This window comes from Calonectris borealis, chromosome 14 (genome assembly GCF_964195595.1).
Source record: "Calonectris borealis chromosome 14, bCalBor7.hap1.2, whole genome shotgun sequence".
Taxonomy (NCBI): domain Eukaryota; kingdom Metazoa; phylum Chordata; class Aves; order Procellariiformes; family Procellariidae; genus Calonectris; species Calonectris borealis.
The window spans coordinates 10,514,717-10,530,474 of record NC_134325.1 but is presented as its reverse complement, the minus strand read 5'-3'; the positions used below and the strand labels follow the sequence as shown (position 1 = coordinate 10,530,474).

The window sequence follows — 15,758 nt, the reverse complement described above, 5'->3', positions numbered from 1 at the left end:
GCAGTCCCTTCAAAAAAAAACCTTTGAGGGCAGAACCTCATTAACCGATAATAGGAGAGATGACAAATGCATCACTGTTTTCACAAGGCACGCTGAGATATAGTCAGAATTAAATTATGATTCATCTTCTCCAGCACAGAAAAGTTTACTAGAAAATGTGAAACACCAAAAAAGCACTTCTTAATAGTAATTGTTCATCACACAGCCTGGTTCCAAAAGCCTAAGGTTTAAATACTCTATGTTAGTCCTGTCAACAATATTGAAGGTCAGAGGTGGACGCACCTTCTAATATGTCTTTGTGCATCACTGGCCATTTGCTTCCAATCACCTACCAAACAAAATCACTTAAATACATAGAAGATGTTATCATCAGGCTCTTCATTAATCATTCTTTCATTTGGAAAATTTATTTTTCCACGTATCTGTAATTCACTGCAAGTAAGTGGGCAGACACTGTAGGAACACAGGCACTTCTAAAGTGCCAAGGCAAAGGACAATGTCAATTTTCTCTAAAAGGTTACTTTTCTCACTGTCATTTAGTCCTAACGTTCGCTTTACTGTATAGAAGATCCAAAATTTTTTAATGAAAGAATGCATCTGTAGGAGGCTATGGCCAACATCAACACATACATATCTGAAAGTCAACGTTAACAGTATTTTTAAAGAGCTGAGCATGTGCAAAGTACAAAAACACTGCAGGTATGTTAGACATATCCAGGAAGTTTTAAGATAGTGTTACTCTTTCATTCCCATATATTAACATGAGGTTACATGTAACAGCTACATGTTTGGGGATCCTAAAATGATGCCATGTGGTGATTACATGTTGCTTATTTGAGAATAATGTTTGCAGTACCAGAGTAGATTAAAGGCAACACATTTCTTCCCCTTCCTACAGCTACAGGAAGACAGAGCTAAAAGCTGCTTTGGTGCCCCAAATCTCAGTTTGTAATTTTCAGAGAGAGAAAGGATTAATTGGTTCTGGGTTTGCAGAGCACCTGGTATGCAAGGTCCTGATTAGACCTGGCTTTGTTAGAGAAAACAACAATTTAGGACGGGAAGTGGTTTACAGAAACATCTTGGGTCAATTCGGTTTTGCCTTAACGCAGCCCAGCCTCTGCCAGCCGGTGGGATGCCCGCTGGCCCGTGCCTCAGTGCTGCCGGCCCCTCGGGGCCGCACTAGGGAGGACGTGGGGCAGCTGCGCCCTTGCCCCACTGCCGTGGGCTGCCCACGGCCCCTGCGGGGTCCCCGGGGCTGAGCCCACACAGCCTGACCCCCCAAGCGCTGTGCTCCTCCCCACTGTGCCTGCCCTGCCAAGAGCGGGAAAGGGAACTGGGGAGCGGGAACTGCCAGAATACTGGAAGTTTTTACTCAACTTCTGATCAGAAGAAAACCCAAATTCCATTCAAGTGTGCTTACCAAAAGCAAACCAACTGAAGATGTGAAGATGTACTTTGTTATTACAGTTCTTTCATATACAGTTCAAACAATTTTAATATTCCCCAACTTATAGAGACCAAGAAGGAAAACAGAGAATTGACCATCAGAAACAGGATAGAGAGAAAAATTTTGGGATGTAAGCTATTAGCAAAGGAAATATTGTTAACTTCTCCACTTTACAAATATGATTTTAAAAAAAAATGTTTCATTACTGAGCCGAGACCTTATACTGGCTCGGACTTCTCTCTAGTTTTACATTAGCACAGATTTCTCCCTGTCTTCCGCATACAGGTAAAAAGTATTGCTTTTATTTCACTGAAATGTGCAACCAGATCTTTATCTACACTTCAGTTATCAAGCTTTAGCTTACTAGGAATAAAGAGTTAGCTAATGCCCAAATACAGTGGATGTATTATTACTGTGATTAAGTACTAATGCAACCAGTGCACCAAGAGCTGTACACACAAAACAGCATAGGCTTTGTTGCAGCATCTTTCAAAAGCAAGACTTCCTTGGAGCTCGCTACACAGGGCTCCGAGTGTTCATAAAGCCATGAAAACAGCACAGAACTAGCCTTTACTCGCGCTGCATTTTCCTAGCCATTTAATTACAGACTGTAGCGATCTGCATTTGGCATCTTGCTCTGCCATTGCCATACTGAGCCTGACTTTTGGCCTAGGCATCAGCACGGAGGTGGCTGGTGATGGACAGGCGCAGACAGGGGAGGGCAGATCTGTGTTTGGAGCAGACCAAATTCTGCTGTTGCCTCCATCACAGCACAGTGATAGATGCTGGTTAGGGACGAGCAGCTGAAGGACCTCCACACAACACCATTCTGCTGCAAAGAAAACCCAAATTGTCAGAAACAGTCCTGAAGATCATGTAGTACCTTTCAGCTTTGTAAAGCATTGGGGCACAGGGAGAGAAAAGAAAAGAGAACTTTAGGGGTACTGTTGGACGCTTTTTGCTCCTCAGCTTTTCTTTCCAGCTGGGACTTGTAGTTGGGTTGGTTTTTTTTTAAAGATACATGAATATTTTTATTTTTTCTCCCCCCAAACAGTTTCTTGGAACTGCTACTTGGATTACCAAAGAGAATGAGCAAGCGATAAACTGCATAAAGCAAAGAAAAGCAGTATTTTCTGAAGTAAAAGCTGAACTATGATGCAGTATTTCCCCTTCCAATTTTGAACTGAAGTTAAAAAACAGGTTCTTCCGTACATGCTGACCCACAGGCATGTGATCACAACTGAGTTTCAGGTATCATGCAGTTATTGCATGGAGAGAAGGAAAAAAAAAGAAGAATAAAAAAGGCATACACCAGAAGTTTTGGACAGTTGGCACATCAGGTCCAAATGGATATAATTTGCATAGTATGATCTCACCCCCCTCAAAAAAAAAAAGTGAGTCAACTTACAAACTAAACCTCAAATAAAATAATCTGGACAGTAAGAAGTATGGAACAAGTTTAAAGGGAATTTATATCAGCTCTGGAAGCAAAATTTTCAAGAAACAGTGCTTCCTTTTGCATGCAAGTAACACTACAGCCAGCTACTACTTAAAAGAAAACTCTCAAACGAATAGCCAAAGGAAAAAAAGCTTGTATGCCAGTCAAAAGATTTCCATAATGCATTTCTAGATCAGAAATCCTTATGAAAGGGAGCTGGGAAGTGACTGCAACAGTCACAGAATCAGTCCATTTCTTTAAGGTACACCATGGGAGTTTTTATCCCCGCCCTCATTCCTGCCAAGCACAGATCACTATGAAAGACATTAAGTGCAAATCCTCCAGAACCTCCCCTGTGTGTAGCACAGATTATCATTGCAAAGGCTTTGAACATCAATGTCTCTTTGGTTTCTGGTGCCTGGTGCAGCTAGGTAGGATGAGAGGCTGTCAGACCTCATGTTTCTATCAAAGCTAGACTGAGCTTGACTTCTTCATTGATGCTATCAACTTCAGGGAATTCCTTTCAAATGAGGTCCATCAGACATACTACTGTCTGCATCTAGGGAAAACGGGCTCCTTTCTAGCCAGATTAACCTGCTACCTTAAACTGCCACATTGAAAACCACACATCCAAGGATATATTACAGTGATTTGGCTTCTAAGTGCATATAGAATCATAGAATAGTTTGGGTTGCAAGGGACCTTTAAAGGTCATCTAGTCCAACCCCCCTGCCATGGGCAGGGACATCTTCAACTAGATCAGGTTGCTCAGAGCTCCATCCAGCCTGACCTTGAATGTTTCCAGGGATGGGACATCTACCACCTCTCTGGGCAACCTGTGCCAGTGTTTCACCACCCTCATTGTACAAAATTTCCCAGGGCTCCTGTTGCCACTAATGATGTGGAGCCTTTCACGAAAAACTCTTTTGTCTTATTTCATATGATGGTTTATCTGTGCTCCATGATCCAAAGTCCTCCTCACCGCACCACACAGAGCTGGGGGTCTTCCAGCTCTGACCACTGCTGACCACCGGTCCTGCCAGCAGCCGTGACCAGCACACTGCCTCAGGGGGAGCAACACAAGAACACTGAGAAAAATTCAAAAGCCTTAGCAATGAAGTGTTTGCTTACCAGATGCCCTAACGCAGCAATGACATCCAGAACAGTTTATTCCTAGCTTTCTGTGATTGACATAATAGGATTCTTCAATTATTAGCTTTTTTTTTCACTGCAACAAAAGATGCTGTACGTTTGCATAAAAGGAAACTAAAAAAATTGTAAAGAGTTGTAAGTTGCAGATGTTGAGTTACACGAGTAGCCACTACAGTCTCTCCTGTTGTTGCCCGTAGGATGTGCACATGAAACGCCGCTTTGACTATATAAATTAGGTTTAAGAGAGATCACTAGAAAAAAGTGCAGAAGAACAGCACTTCATTGGATTCCTAATATCCAGTTATCAACTAATTATGAATCAACTTTTATTTCTCCAAGGCATCTTGGCAGGCAGTGTATGGCAACACGTGAACAGTTCACCTCGGTATTTTCACGTCAGACTATATCCTAAATGGGTCAGTGCAACATCAGGCAGAAAGCACCCTTCCCTTCTAAAAACAGAAGGTGACAGCTTTGCGCAGCCCATCTTCCTGCAGTTGGGGCACCTGCACTTACTTGATTACTCCTTTTACCTCATGGCAGACGTTTACTGGCAGGGACACTCCAGAGCAACGATGTCTCATAGTGCTCTGGCAGAGGTCTATTAATCATCAGCGGGTGAAAAGGTCAGATTAGCAAATCGGCTTAAGGCATACGCCCGACAGGCAGGGGCAAGGATCTCAACCAAGGGCGTTCAGCACAGACACTGCTAACGTGACTCCACTTCTCTGGATCTACAAAATGCCCGAGCAGCCAGAAGAAATGCACTGCACTTGCAGGCGCTACCTTCACAGAGTAAAGAGTCCGCCCAGGCTCTGACAGAGCCTGTAAACTTACAGGCACAGATCCTCCATGTGTTAAGTAGTAATCCAACATGCTTATATTTCCCAGACAGAAAAGCCAGATTATTAGCAACAGTTACCAACACAATTACCACAGGAGTTCCCAAATGGATTTCTCTACATCCTTGCCTACATCCTATTTTTCTGATCCCTATGAGGTTGCACAGCAGTGCATCTCACAGCTTAAAGCTCAAAATTTTACTGCTGGAATTTTAATCAAAAGCAATAGGAACATAATCTAGAATATAGGCTTAAAGGAGAGAAAAAAAACAGGTAAAGGCAAAAAAAAAGAATGAGCAACTGCAGTACAATTTTAGTGGAAGAAAAAGGAATCTCTGGCCCGAGTCTCGCTGCCACTTTGACAGTTTCTTACAGAAGTTCCCTACAGTTTTGTAAGCAACACTGACCAAAACCTTCAAGTCATGTTATCTTGAGTGAAATTTTTAAATATGCTATACAAGCAAAAAGTTCAGCTGTTTCCACCTCCCCTTAGCATTGGCAAGGTTATCATTACACCATGTCACCGCTGTACAACAAATCCAGTCATCTACAATTGCACCACAGAGAAGATGGCTCTGCTGAAAACAGGGGAGGGACTGCATCTGCTGGGGTGTGCCAAGCGAAACTCATCAACATCACAGCACATGACTAAGCATGTATTCGGGTACGTCAATACTCAACCACCAATTTAAAAATAAAGGTAGTTTCTTCTTATCTCCTGCTCCCACCAATCCGTAAATATGGAAAAAGACAGAACATTGCAAGTGAAGTTTAAGAAGCCTTAACAAGAAAAAAAACCAACACACCACAAGATATGAAACAACTATTCACACAGGACCATGACTGTTAATATTCTACTTAAGATTAAGATGTATCAGGTAAGACATGTTAGAAATTAGGATCCTATTTCTAAAAATAGAAAGGTGACTGCAGATACACTTGACAGAGCCTATTCCTGTGAATATAGGCCTGTAAGGTAAATAATTAATGTAAATGTTGCCTTTTTTCCTTAACTCTAATTGTGAGAGGTAATCCTTAATGTTGTCAATACTAATTTCTAATGACTGGGTCCAGAACAAGCCATTAGTTTTCATCTTAAATGCCCCAGACCTGCTAGAAAAGAGATAAGCTCGCTCTCTTCTGGATACTTTCCCCCCAAGAAAGCAGAATAATCATTAAAATCATAATGGAATCATCAGCCAAAGGAAGAAAACACTGATTGGCTTCGCTTGCTCTCCAAAATTAAAAAACATACTCATTTCAGCCCTGTGTTTGGCATAATATCCCAGCAAATATTAGACAACAGATGAAACCCATAAAGAAAGTAGAAAATTTGGATTCAAAACATGAGCTGCTTCTTAGTATGACAAGGGTGTATTTTTCTCATTAGAGAAACAGTCATTAAAAAATAAATGCAATGAAGGCTTCCATGAACTCATCAGAAGCACTGATCACAACCTTACAAAGTCTGTTGATACCTAGTAGGAAAGTCAGAGAAAGTAATGAAGTAAGTTTGCTTTCTACTTTGTAGAAGTACCAATAATTCTCTCTCTCACCCACATTTTCAATAAACTTTGCACGCGGCTTAGCATATTGGCTACACGACAGCCGATTAGGCAGGTAGACAAGGAAAGCCTTGCCATTCTTTGCTTGTCTGTATCTTACTTCAGTAGAGCAAATAAAACTGAAAAGTAGTGGTTCACAGTCTCTTTGTGCACTAGAACTATTAGAGTGAAAAGTCTGTGATATATCCACATTGATATTTACTTCTAAATTAAATCCTGTATGCAAATGCAGACCCGCTACACTATATATGCCATTCCTTTATTTATCTTACAAATCAGTGAACTAAAAGTGACACTTAAATAATTATACAGCTATTTTCCAGAAGCCAGTTTGTAGTTATATTAGCTTGAGAATTCAAATGAGCCAGATCACCTTAGGAACATGTATCCTATTATGTTCTGGGTCAGTTATGTCCTGCTGAATGTTTTACTTGTCAAGGAACCCACAAAGCTTTACCTCAAAGGGCAAAAGAGTTTCATATTGATATTGCTTTGTAGAACTACCTGCTTTACCTGACCATATGAAGGATACATACAAATGCTCCGTTAGAAAAAGGTGAGGCAAGAAACTCTGTCAAATGCAGTGTTAAGTCATTTGTGTATTTTATGGACTGTCAGGTTGAACCTTGGACTTACCTTTGTTCACAAAGTGTTGTGAACAACACACAAAAATGTCTCACCTTGCTTTGAAATAGCTGCGTAATTCCTTTTGTTCTGCATTAATGCATGATAAGCATAAAATAAATGGGAGACAAACATTTTGACTCCACAACTGAGCTTGAAGGTGCTTCTACACCCAAGTTACTAATAACATCAACCCATTCGTTAAGTCAGGTAGTGGCTAAAAGAGTAGCTATATACAGGTTCGGTGGTATATATGTAAACGTATGCATAAAGAAGGCATTATCAAGCTTCTGCATTTGTCATGAAAAAGCATTAAAAATATTGCTGGAATTCTCTACATGCGTGCATTCAGGAAACAATCGCAACTCCTTCCTCAGTAAAAAAGAAAATTGAGAGAAAGAAAATAACCCTGCCCTCTGCATTTTTGCATAGGCAAGTGCAAGATAAAGACCTCGTGGATCTCCTTTTCCACATAAATACACAGAGGAAAACTCCCCATTGTGGAGTTTCATTCCCAGATCAGAAGGAAACCCAGACAGAAACCTTCTCCCTGAGCGAGGCCACCATCCACCTCTGCCACCAACACCCAGGCCTCTGCCAAGCTCCCGGTGTGCGGCACAGCTCCTCCTTCCCGTGCCAGCACCTGCTGCTTCACATCTCCCAAAGCCATCTGCCTCGCAGGGCTGCCATCAGCCCCAGGATACCGTAACTCTGCGTTGAGGAACAAAGTGTGCAACTGCCCGAGGTCGGCATCCCGCTGAGTCCACCTCCAGCGGAGAAGTAGCGCTCCCGAAGGAATAAACCCATTCCCCTCTGTATGCTATTCTATACTTATCCTGAAAATTGATATGTGAAATATTCATTAGAATTACTCCACAGAGGATACTAAAGGCACTTTTTTTCCCCACAACATGCACAAAGCAGGTTGGCCTAGTGCACATCAACCTATTTTCCTGTCCACTTACCTAAGCATCAAAGTTACAAATAAGATGCGGCTGACCTGTAGTGCTGGTTATGCCTTACTGTACCGAGTTTCAGCTCAGATACCTATCCCAAATATATACCAGGTACTCAGGACAAGACCCAGCGCTTCATTAAATATTTGGCACGTTGTCTCAAATTACCTTTGACACAGAGGGTTATTTATACATCATGGCACATTGCATGCCTCTGCGACAAGATAGCATCACACAATACTGTATGTCAGGAATGCAGGCAACAGATTTTAACCAATCCCTGCTTCAAGACACTTTTGCTAGGAAGCAGGTCACAAACTGAGTAATATCCGCTTTATGCACTGAAAAATGTATGCTATTCACTTCCAGGAAATAAAGTCAACCACCCTAATTCTTCTCCCCTCTCACATATACCCCCCATCAGAACAACAGAAAGACGGTTTCTTTTGTCTTAACAGGTTCGCTGTTGGGATGTACGTAGTTCTTTATGCAAGCCTTATTCTTCCTAATGCATTTGCCAGGACACCTAATGTTGACTTGGTGCAAGGGCAGCGTTTCAGAAAATAATTACAGCAAGAGGTATTTGGTCACATCCACTGAATTCAGTTTTGAATACGCACCAATAGTTCATATTTATGGAGCTTGTTTCCAAGCCTTAAACGTGCACATTTCTGATCGTCATTCAACCACATTAATGTTCTGAATACAAATACTGTACAGAGGAGTGTCAGCTGTTACTTTTAAAAATCCATAGTCAGAAATGGGAGGAACCTTCAATATTCATTCCTCTTATGAAGCAAAACTCTGAAATCTGAAAAAATGGCTCTCGACTTCAATACTCTTCTGAACCTACAGCTGTGCAATTACTTAAACAATTTTCTGAACTGATAGAAACAGTTGGTTGCACAGGTGGCAACCATAGGAATCCTCAGCACTCAGTGAAAGGGGAAAACTAAAAACTGGGCAGAAGGCTAGGAGTTTGGATCTGAAAGAGAACTCATTCACATAAATTATCCAAACCCAAATATCACATTTCATCAGCAGTTCCTTCAGTCCAGCTAGGATGGAAATGAGACCCGGAGAAGTAAGTTCTTCTTTACGACCTCCAACAGGAGAAAAGCAATGGAGATTCAAGTGTACAAGCATATACTGTGCCAGATCCACAGCTGGGGTGAAATGACAACAAGAAGAATATTTTAAATAAGTAAATAAATAAATAAATAAAAGCAGCACTGACTATACACTTACTACCATGAAGTCAAGCCCAAGTACTTCCTGCAATACAAGCCTGGAATTTTCTCCTAATCAGTTCAGATTACTACTTAAAATTATTCCCCAGCTCAACACGAGGTGACACAGCGTAAAGAAAATCCATAATAAACAGCCTGATAACAAGCATATACAATGGATGATCCTGTACGAAAAAAAGCTGATCTCATGAGTAAGCAGAAACCAAAAACTACCCACTATCTTCTAAAGTTCATTAAAGGTAATGTTTAACCAGAGGGTTTTTTCAGCTGGAAAGGGTGTCAGCAGAGAACATTGTGTTGCATTATGAATTTCTCCCTTGCTTTTAGCAACTGCCTTCAGAGGCTGCACTTGTTTCTCTAAATCCTTCTGTGCTGCTCCCTGTGTGCACAAGTTTAGAGGCCAAGGGTATTGCACATCCCTAACACCATTAACAGATGGGACTCACCTCAGCCAGTAACACCGATTATAGTTATTGCGATACACTGTGATCCGATTACACGCAAAAAAGAATTCTACTATCTGCCAAATCCAAGTCTTCTCAAAGAGAGGGGGAAATGCATCTTCTGCTCCTGCTCCACTTTCTGCTTTGCTTTTTTTAAAAACTGTTAATATTTTTTTGCTGGACTCCATCATATATGATTTGCATATGATAGACTAGGAAAAAACGTCTTGGAAGATTTAAAAGCTTTCCGATTGGCTGTTGGAGTTACCTATTCAGGTAAGAAAATGGCAAAATGTGTTATCTGAACCAAGTAGTATTTTGATGTACTCAGTCTTTCAAAAGTATCGCTCTATTAAAAAAAAAAAACATAAAATATGCAAAAGAGTTAAGATAAGCAATTGAATTACCAAAGACTATTTAAAGTTGGTTATGAAATATCCCCCCATACTCCCAACAAAAATTTCACATGGCTTTGGAAATTCTATTTTGATGCTTGGCTATGGCAGTTACACAGAAGGATAAACTGTAACAGCCCCTTGGGCATTACTGCAGTCTACACAGGCAATAAGCTGCAAGCTTAAAAGGTCTGAGAAGGATTTATCGTGAACTAACGGATCCAAAGAACCTGCTTTTTAAGAGGCCAAAACTCCACAGCACACACTTACAATGCCAGGCACAGTCATTTTAAAAACTGACTTGGTAATATCCACTTGGTTGAATGCAGCAAGTGGAGAAACTGCTGGCACTATTTGTCCAGACCAATGAAGATGAGATACCAATGACAAGAACAAAAGTTTAAATCTAATCCACATATTCCCATCACTCAATTCAATAAACCATCTGCCTGAAGAAGTCAGTCCCCAACTGGTTTTGGAGACCAGTTAACAAAACGTAGCAAAGTGTCCAGAAACAGACAGGCAGGTGATCTCTGAACCCATGGGTTGTCTTCAGAATTATTCTCTCCCCAATGGGTCTTACCATAACAGCTGTAGGAGGAAAAAAGCAGGAAGTAATGAACCCAAGGTTCAGACTTTCTTCCTAGTTACATCAGTGTTACTGGGACACTGAAATAAAAATAATTAGAATTCGAACTGAATATAAACTAGGGCAGTAGTGTCTATTATAATTTATGTTAGTAGGGTCTCTACTCAAGGAATTGGGCTTCTCTCCTCCCCTTCCCCGCACAGTACCTTGCCCACAAAAATTTGGAGGGGATGATAAAACAAAACAAAAAAAATCAAACCAAAACCCCTCACTGAACAACAGCCCAGAGAAGGAAGAGGAGTTGATAGCACACATAGCTCAGATTTAAGCACAAGTCTGAATTTTTTTCCTTTCATGGACCTAAGAGTCTAAATATGACTAAAGATCATTTTGGGGAAGTTTTCACTTGCTTGTAGATGTAACTATGCATAGATGAAAGAGTTATTATTAGTCATCTTCTCCATGTCAAAAATAAACCCAGCAATTTCCAGAATGTGTCACAATACAATATTAACTATGTATCTGCACGGTCACTGAATCAGCGGACACTTAATAGCCTTAATTTAGAATATCTGTATTTTCTGGAAACAGTCTAATGTACCATGCTGGAATACCCTGAACTATTAATAACACTTCTGAAGGAGTCAATTTGCAGCATAAACACCTCTAAAACTGGTCCTAGTGATGAGCAAAGCAAACCGCGTGCCATCCCTTAGCAGTCAGGGTGCCAGACACAGAGCAGAGACTGCGTTTTTCAAATTAATAGACTCCTCACACAGAAAGAGCTTGAGAAGAAAAGGTGCATCAAAGAAACAATTTGCTCACATACAAAATGCACACGCTAAATATATATTATACAGGTACACATGTATTATACAGATACATGCATGCCGGGCTGCCTGTACAGGCGTACAAAGCAACCCCTCAGCCTTCCTGTAGCTCGTTGGCTCTGAACACAACATGCGAGCAAGCTGAGAAAACAGAAGGACCATATGGGGAGGCAGACCTCAATTTCAGTCATCTGAAATTGTCTTCGTTTTAAGGGAATGAAAACACACCATGCCCCTAAGAAGCAAAGCCTCTTCCACTAGAACACAGAGTTTTTCTGCTGATGCCAGGGGAATCAAACTGAGACGAAGGACTCCTGAGGAACAGATACACGTTACCAAGGACTCACAACAAATGTTACAGCCCTGTGGAAGAGTCCCAATGGGAAATATATAGCATTTGAAAGTTTTCCCTTGAGTTTTCAAGATACTAATTACAAAATACCAGAGCAGTGAGACAGCTGGAGCAGATACAAGGTACGTGCTAGAAGAGGTGAAAGACTTAAAGCGTGCTCATGGAGAAACCGGATAGCAATCACCTCTCTTGTTTTATGGTTTCTTACACTTAAAGAATCATCTCCAGCCAAAAAATAGGCTCTCTCATCTCCACAAGGAATGGAACATGGACGCCAGACAAGAAAACTCTGCTTCAGAATATCTTAGAAAAAACAAGATCTTCTCAGATCATACTTACTTCTAGATTCTAGACAAAACTGAAGGAAACCTGAACTCCTCACAAACAGCAGTGCAACCACTACCGTGGTATCAGGGATATTTTACTGCTGTGCATCTTTAGGGCAGCATTAAGGCAACTAAGGAAAAAAAAAAAAAAAAAAAAAGAAATTCAGAGTTTCAAACAGAGACGACTTCTCATTTCTGTATACTTTACTGGTTTGCTAAGAATTCACCTAGTTTTACAGACGGGGCAGGAAAAGTCATGTCACTTCCTGCAGGCCACATGGCAAGAGGAATTGGGATGCAGCATCCTTCAGTTTCCCATCGGAATTCATTTCCCCACCACACAGTATAAGCTGCATCTCCAATATCTTTTTCTAGTACTATGAAGAGAACAGCACTAACCAATGTCAAGCAGCATTTTAAAACCTTTATTTGTCAGGTATCAACTTGACAGGTCTGTTTAACGTGGGGGATAATATATGTTTTGCGGCAATGATCTTGAAAAGGAGAACTGAATAAAATGCACAAGTCAAATGTGCTGGTACCTGCTAGTCAGCCTCGTCATAAAGCAGCCTCCCTGCACACAGCCTTGCGGTATGGAGAATCCAAGACGTAGGAAAAGGACTGAGAATTTCTTAACCCAAGGCTTAAGCTGAAAAAGACCATTACGCCTGTGCTGTAAGTAGGTGTGTCATTCATACCAGCTGATTTATGGAATACTGATATCTTCTGGCATACATTGCTGGTGACCCCATCACCCCAGCCCTGCGCTATTGCCACTGCGGGTTCTGCTATCTGCAGCAGTGATAAGGAAGAGGTGAGGCGAGATTAAAGTCAGGGGAGTAAAGTGGCTAATTACTGCTTTGGATAGCAAGTAAAATGGTTACGCAGATAAATACAGCACTTGCATTTTGAAGACAACTTGTATTTTCAAGCAGAGAATTGTAAAATTGTACATTTTTCAAGTTTCTAAAGAAGTGAAACATGACAAAAACTGAGACTGAACATAAGATTCAGTCTGAGTAAGACTAAGATCAACGATGTGTTGACTGTTGAGTCAACATAATTTTAATTCTTAAAACATTTACTGACCTCATAACACAGAGAAAAACCATATAATATCTCTAGAGTTAAGAGCAAAAGTTTTCCGATGCTTCAGTACAGTATTTTAGAAATGCATTTTTCAGATGCATCCTCCAGAAAGGATAAAACCCACCGTATTTAGATAAATACCCAGATAACTTCAAACTAATCATACATGGACATACACTTATTTAGAGTGCTTGTGTAAATGATAACAGACATGAATTCCAGTTTGGTTGTTGGATAATCTGTTTTCCACCCATGTAATATAATTAGCAACCAATATGGAGTGGCGAAATGAGGGAAGCAAGATGCCCTCTTTTCTCCCAGATCAAGGCACTTCATGAACATCAATTAGATGTTAATATCCCTGGGAGGCAAGCGTGACAAGTCTTATTAAGCCATTTTAAAGATCAGGACACTGAGTCACAAAGAGATTAAGAACTTCCTCAAAACCAACAGCAGAGTCGGGGGGGGGGGCAGCTACACCCCAGCCGGGCCTGGTGGCACGAGACTGCACCGCTCCACCTTACTACACGATTTAGAGTCTCTAAGGTGAGGGGAAAAAAAGAAAAAAAAAGGTTCACACTCATATGAAGTGTCCTGGCCACACCAATATGCCTCAGTTTTGACCTGCAGGGATCATCTTTAGACACATGAATGCAGTTTGGTTTCCATGCTCAGATCACATTTTGGCTGAAAGTACCAGCAAGGTTGCCAATTGTAAACGGTTTTTAACGTCGACAGAGACCTCCAGATCTTTTCCGATAAGTTTGAGAGAGAACTTGCAACTTTTTGATGCTGGTTCAACCCTATAAGCCCAGGGGCAAATAAATCTACAATCATCAGCCTCCGAGCCAACCCACGGCCAACTATCTGAATTCAAGTCACATGCTGAATTTACACATTAAAAACACCGTGAACATGACAAGACAATTACTATCATAAGTTAAGACATACTTCAAAGCACAAAGAAAAACCCAACAGATGCCATACTCAATTAGCCCAAAAGGTGAGCAGAGAAGGATGTTACACCGATTAACACACTCATTAAGACGCGTCCAAACTAATAGCCCACTTCAGTGTTGTAACACATTTGGAAAGCGTTTTGCTGTCTTAATCCCTGGGTACTTACGAAGCTAAAGATTATTTTTACTTTTCCTGCGTCGCCCTCCGACACGGCGCGAGCCCACGAACCTACCCTGCGCCACCACAAACGCGCGGGGGCAGGTACAGCTCGCAGGCGTGGAAGGGCCACGGCCGGCAAAAGCAAATCCGCAACGTAAAGCCCAGCCTGCCGGGCGCCGGCAGCTGCCGGACACCCGGCCGGGCACCAGCCGGGCACCCCTCCGCACTCAGCCGGGCACCGGCCGCCCGCGCCCGGCGAAGGGACGGCGCGGCACCGAGCGCCGCCACCCTTGGAGGGCGAGCCCGGCTCCCGGTGCCCTCACCCGCGGAGGGACCCTCGGGCCCCAGGCGCCGCCGCCCGCGGGAGTCCCGCTCCCACCGCACCTGCTCCGCCCGCGGCAGCGCGCCCCCCGCCCCGCGCACCTACCGCTGGCGGCGGCGCCGCTCCGCATGCTGCCCACGGCTCGGCTCGGCTCAGCGCGGCGCGGCTGCGGGCGGCTCGGGGCGGGGCCGGCGGGCCGGGGCGGGCCGAGGCGGGCCGGCCGCCCCAGCCCCGTGCGAGCCGCCGCCGGGCGCCCTTGTGCTCCGAGCAAGGTGCATTTCCCCCGCCGCCCCAGTCGTCTTTTTCTTTTTTTCCCCACGCCCCCTCGTGGCTTTTCGGGACCGACCGTGCCCGGGGCCGCGTGGGTCCCGGACGCCCTCCCGGCTGGAGGCAGGGGCTCACCTGCTGGCCCGCGTCCGGCCCCGAGCGGCGTCCCCCGCTGCTGCTGCCCGCGGAGACACCGACGGGGCGGTGGAGAAGATGGCACCTGTAAATTGGGGAAGTGGTGTGTGTGTCAGCACATCCGGGCAGAGCGTGAAATAGGGAACTCGGAAATTATTTCTCTTGTCTGTTTAGGTTCTATATTTGAGGAAGCTTTAAAGGTTGTCATATATTCAGGAGGTTTAAGAAGATTTAGGTCAGCAAGCAAATGGAAAACTACTGGAAAGTTCAAGCTAATGTAACTAACAGCACGTACACTACAACTTCTTGACTTTTATCAACAATAACAACACCTTGCTAACGGTAGAAGTGAAGTTTTATGAAAAAAGAAAGAACAAAGAAAAACAATTAGGATTCACTTGAGCTGCTGCAACAGGGAGGGCAAAATGCTCCGCAGCTAAAGCTCATATCTACTAACCTAAAGGTTTGATAAAAACCTCGGCAGGCCTACATTTAGGTAACTTAAAACATTCATAAGTATTTTGACATGGGCCACACAGACACTATACCTTAAGTGACCTTGAAGAAGGCTGTGGCAGAGCAAGGGAGCAGGACCCTAGTCTGCCATGACATGAGCT

General features: G+C 42.8%; 1 protein-coding gene across 5 annotated transcripts in view; it reads right to left on the bottom strand.

Annotated features, from left to right (window-relative positions):
* MICAL2 (microtubule associated monooxygenase, calponin and LIM domain containing 2) overlaps window positions 1–15,221 on the bottom strand; it is a 133,443-nt gene extending 118,222 nt beyond the window's left edge. For 4 of the 5 annotated variants that reach the window (XM_075163189.1, XM_075163184.1, XM_075163186.1 and 1 more), the window contains exon 1: window positions 14,845–14,907. The gene's annotated coding sequence lies outside the window, so the exon portion shown is untranslated. Of the gene's footprint in view, window positions 1–14,844; window positions 14,908–15,141 lie in introns of those variants that run through there. The other variant, XM_075163185.1, reaches the window with a different exon arrangement.
* Between the last annotated feature and the right edge of the window lie 537 nt (window positions 15,222–15,758).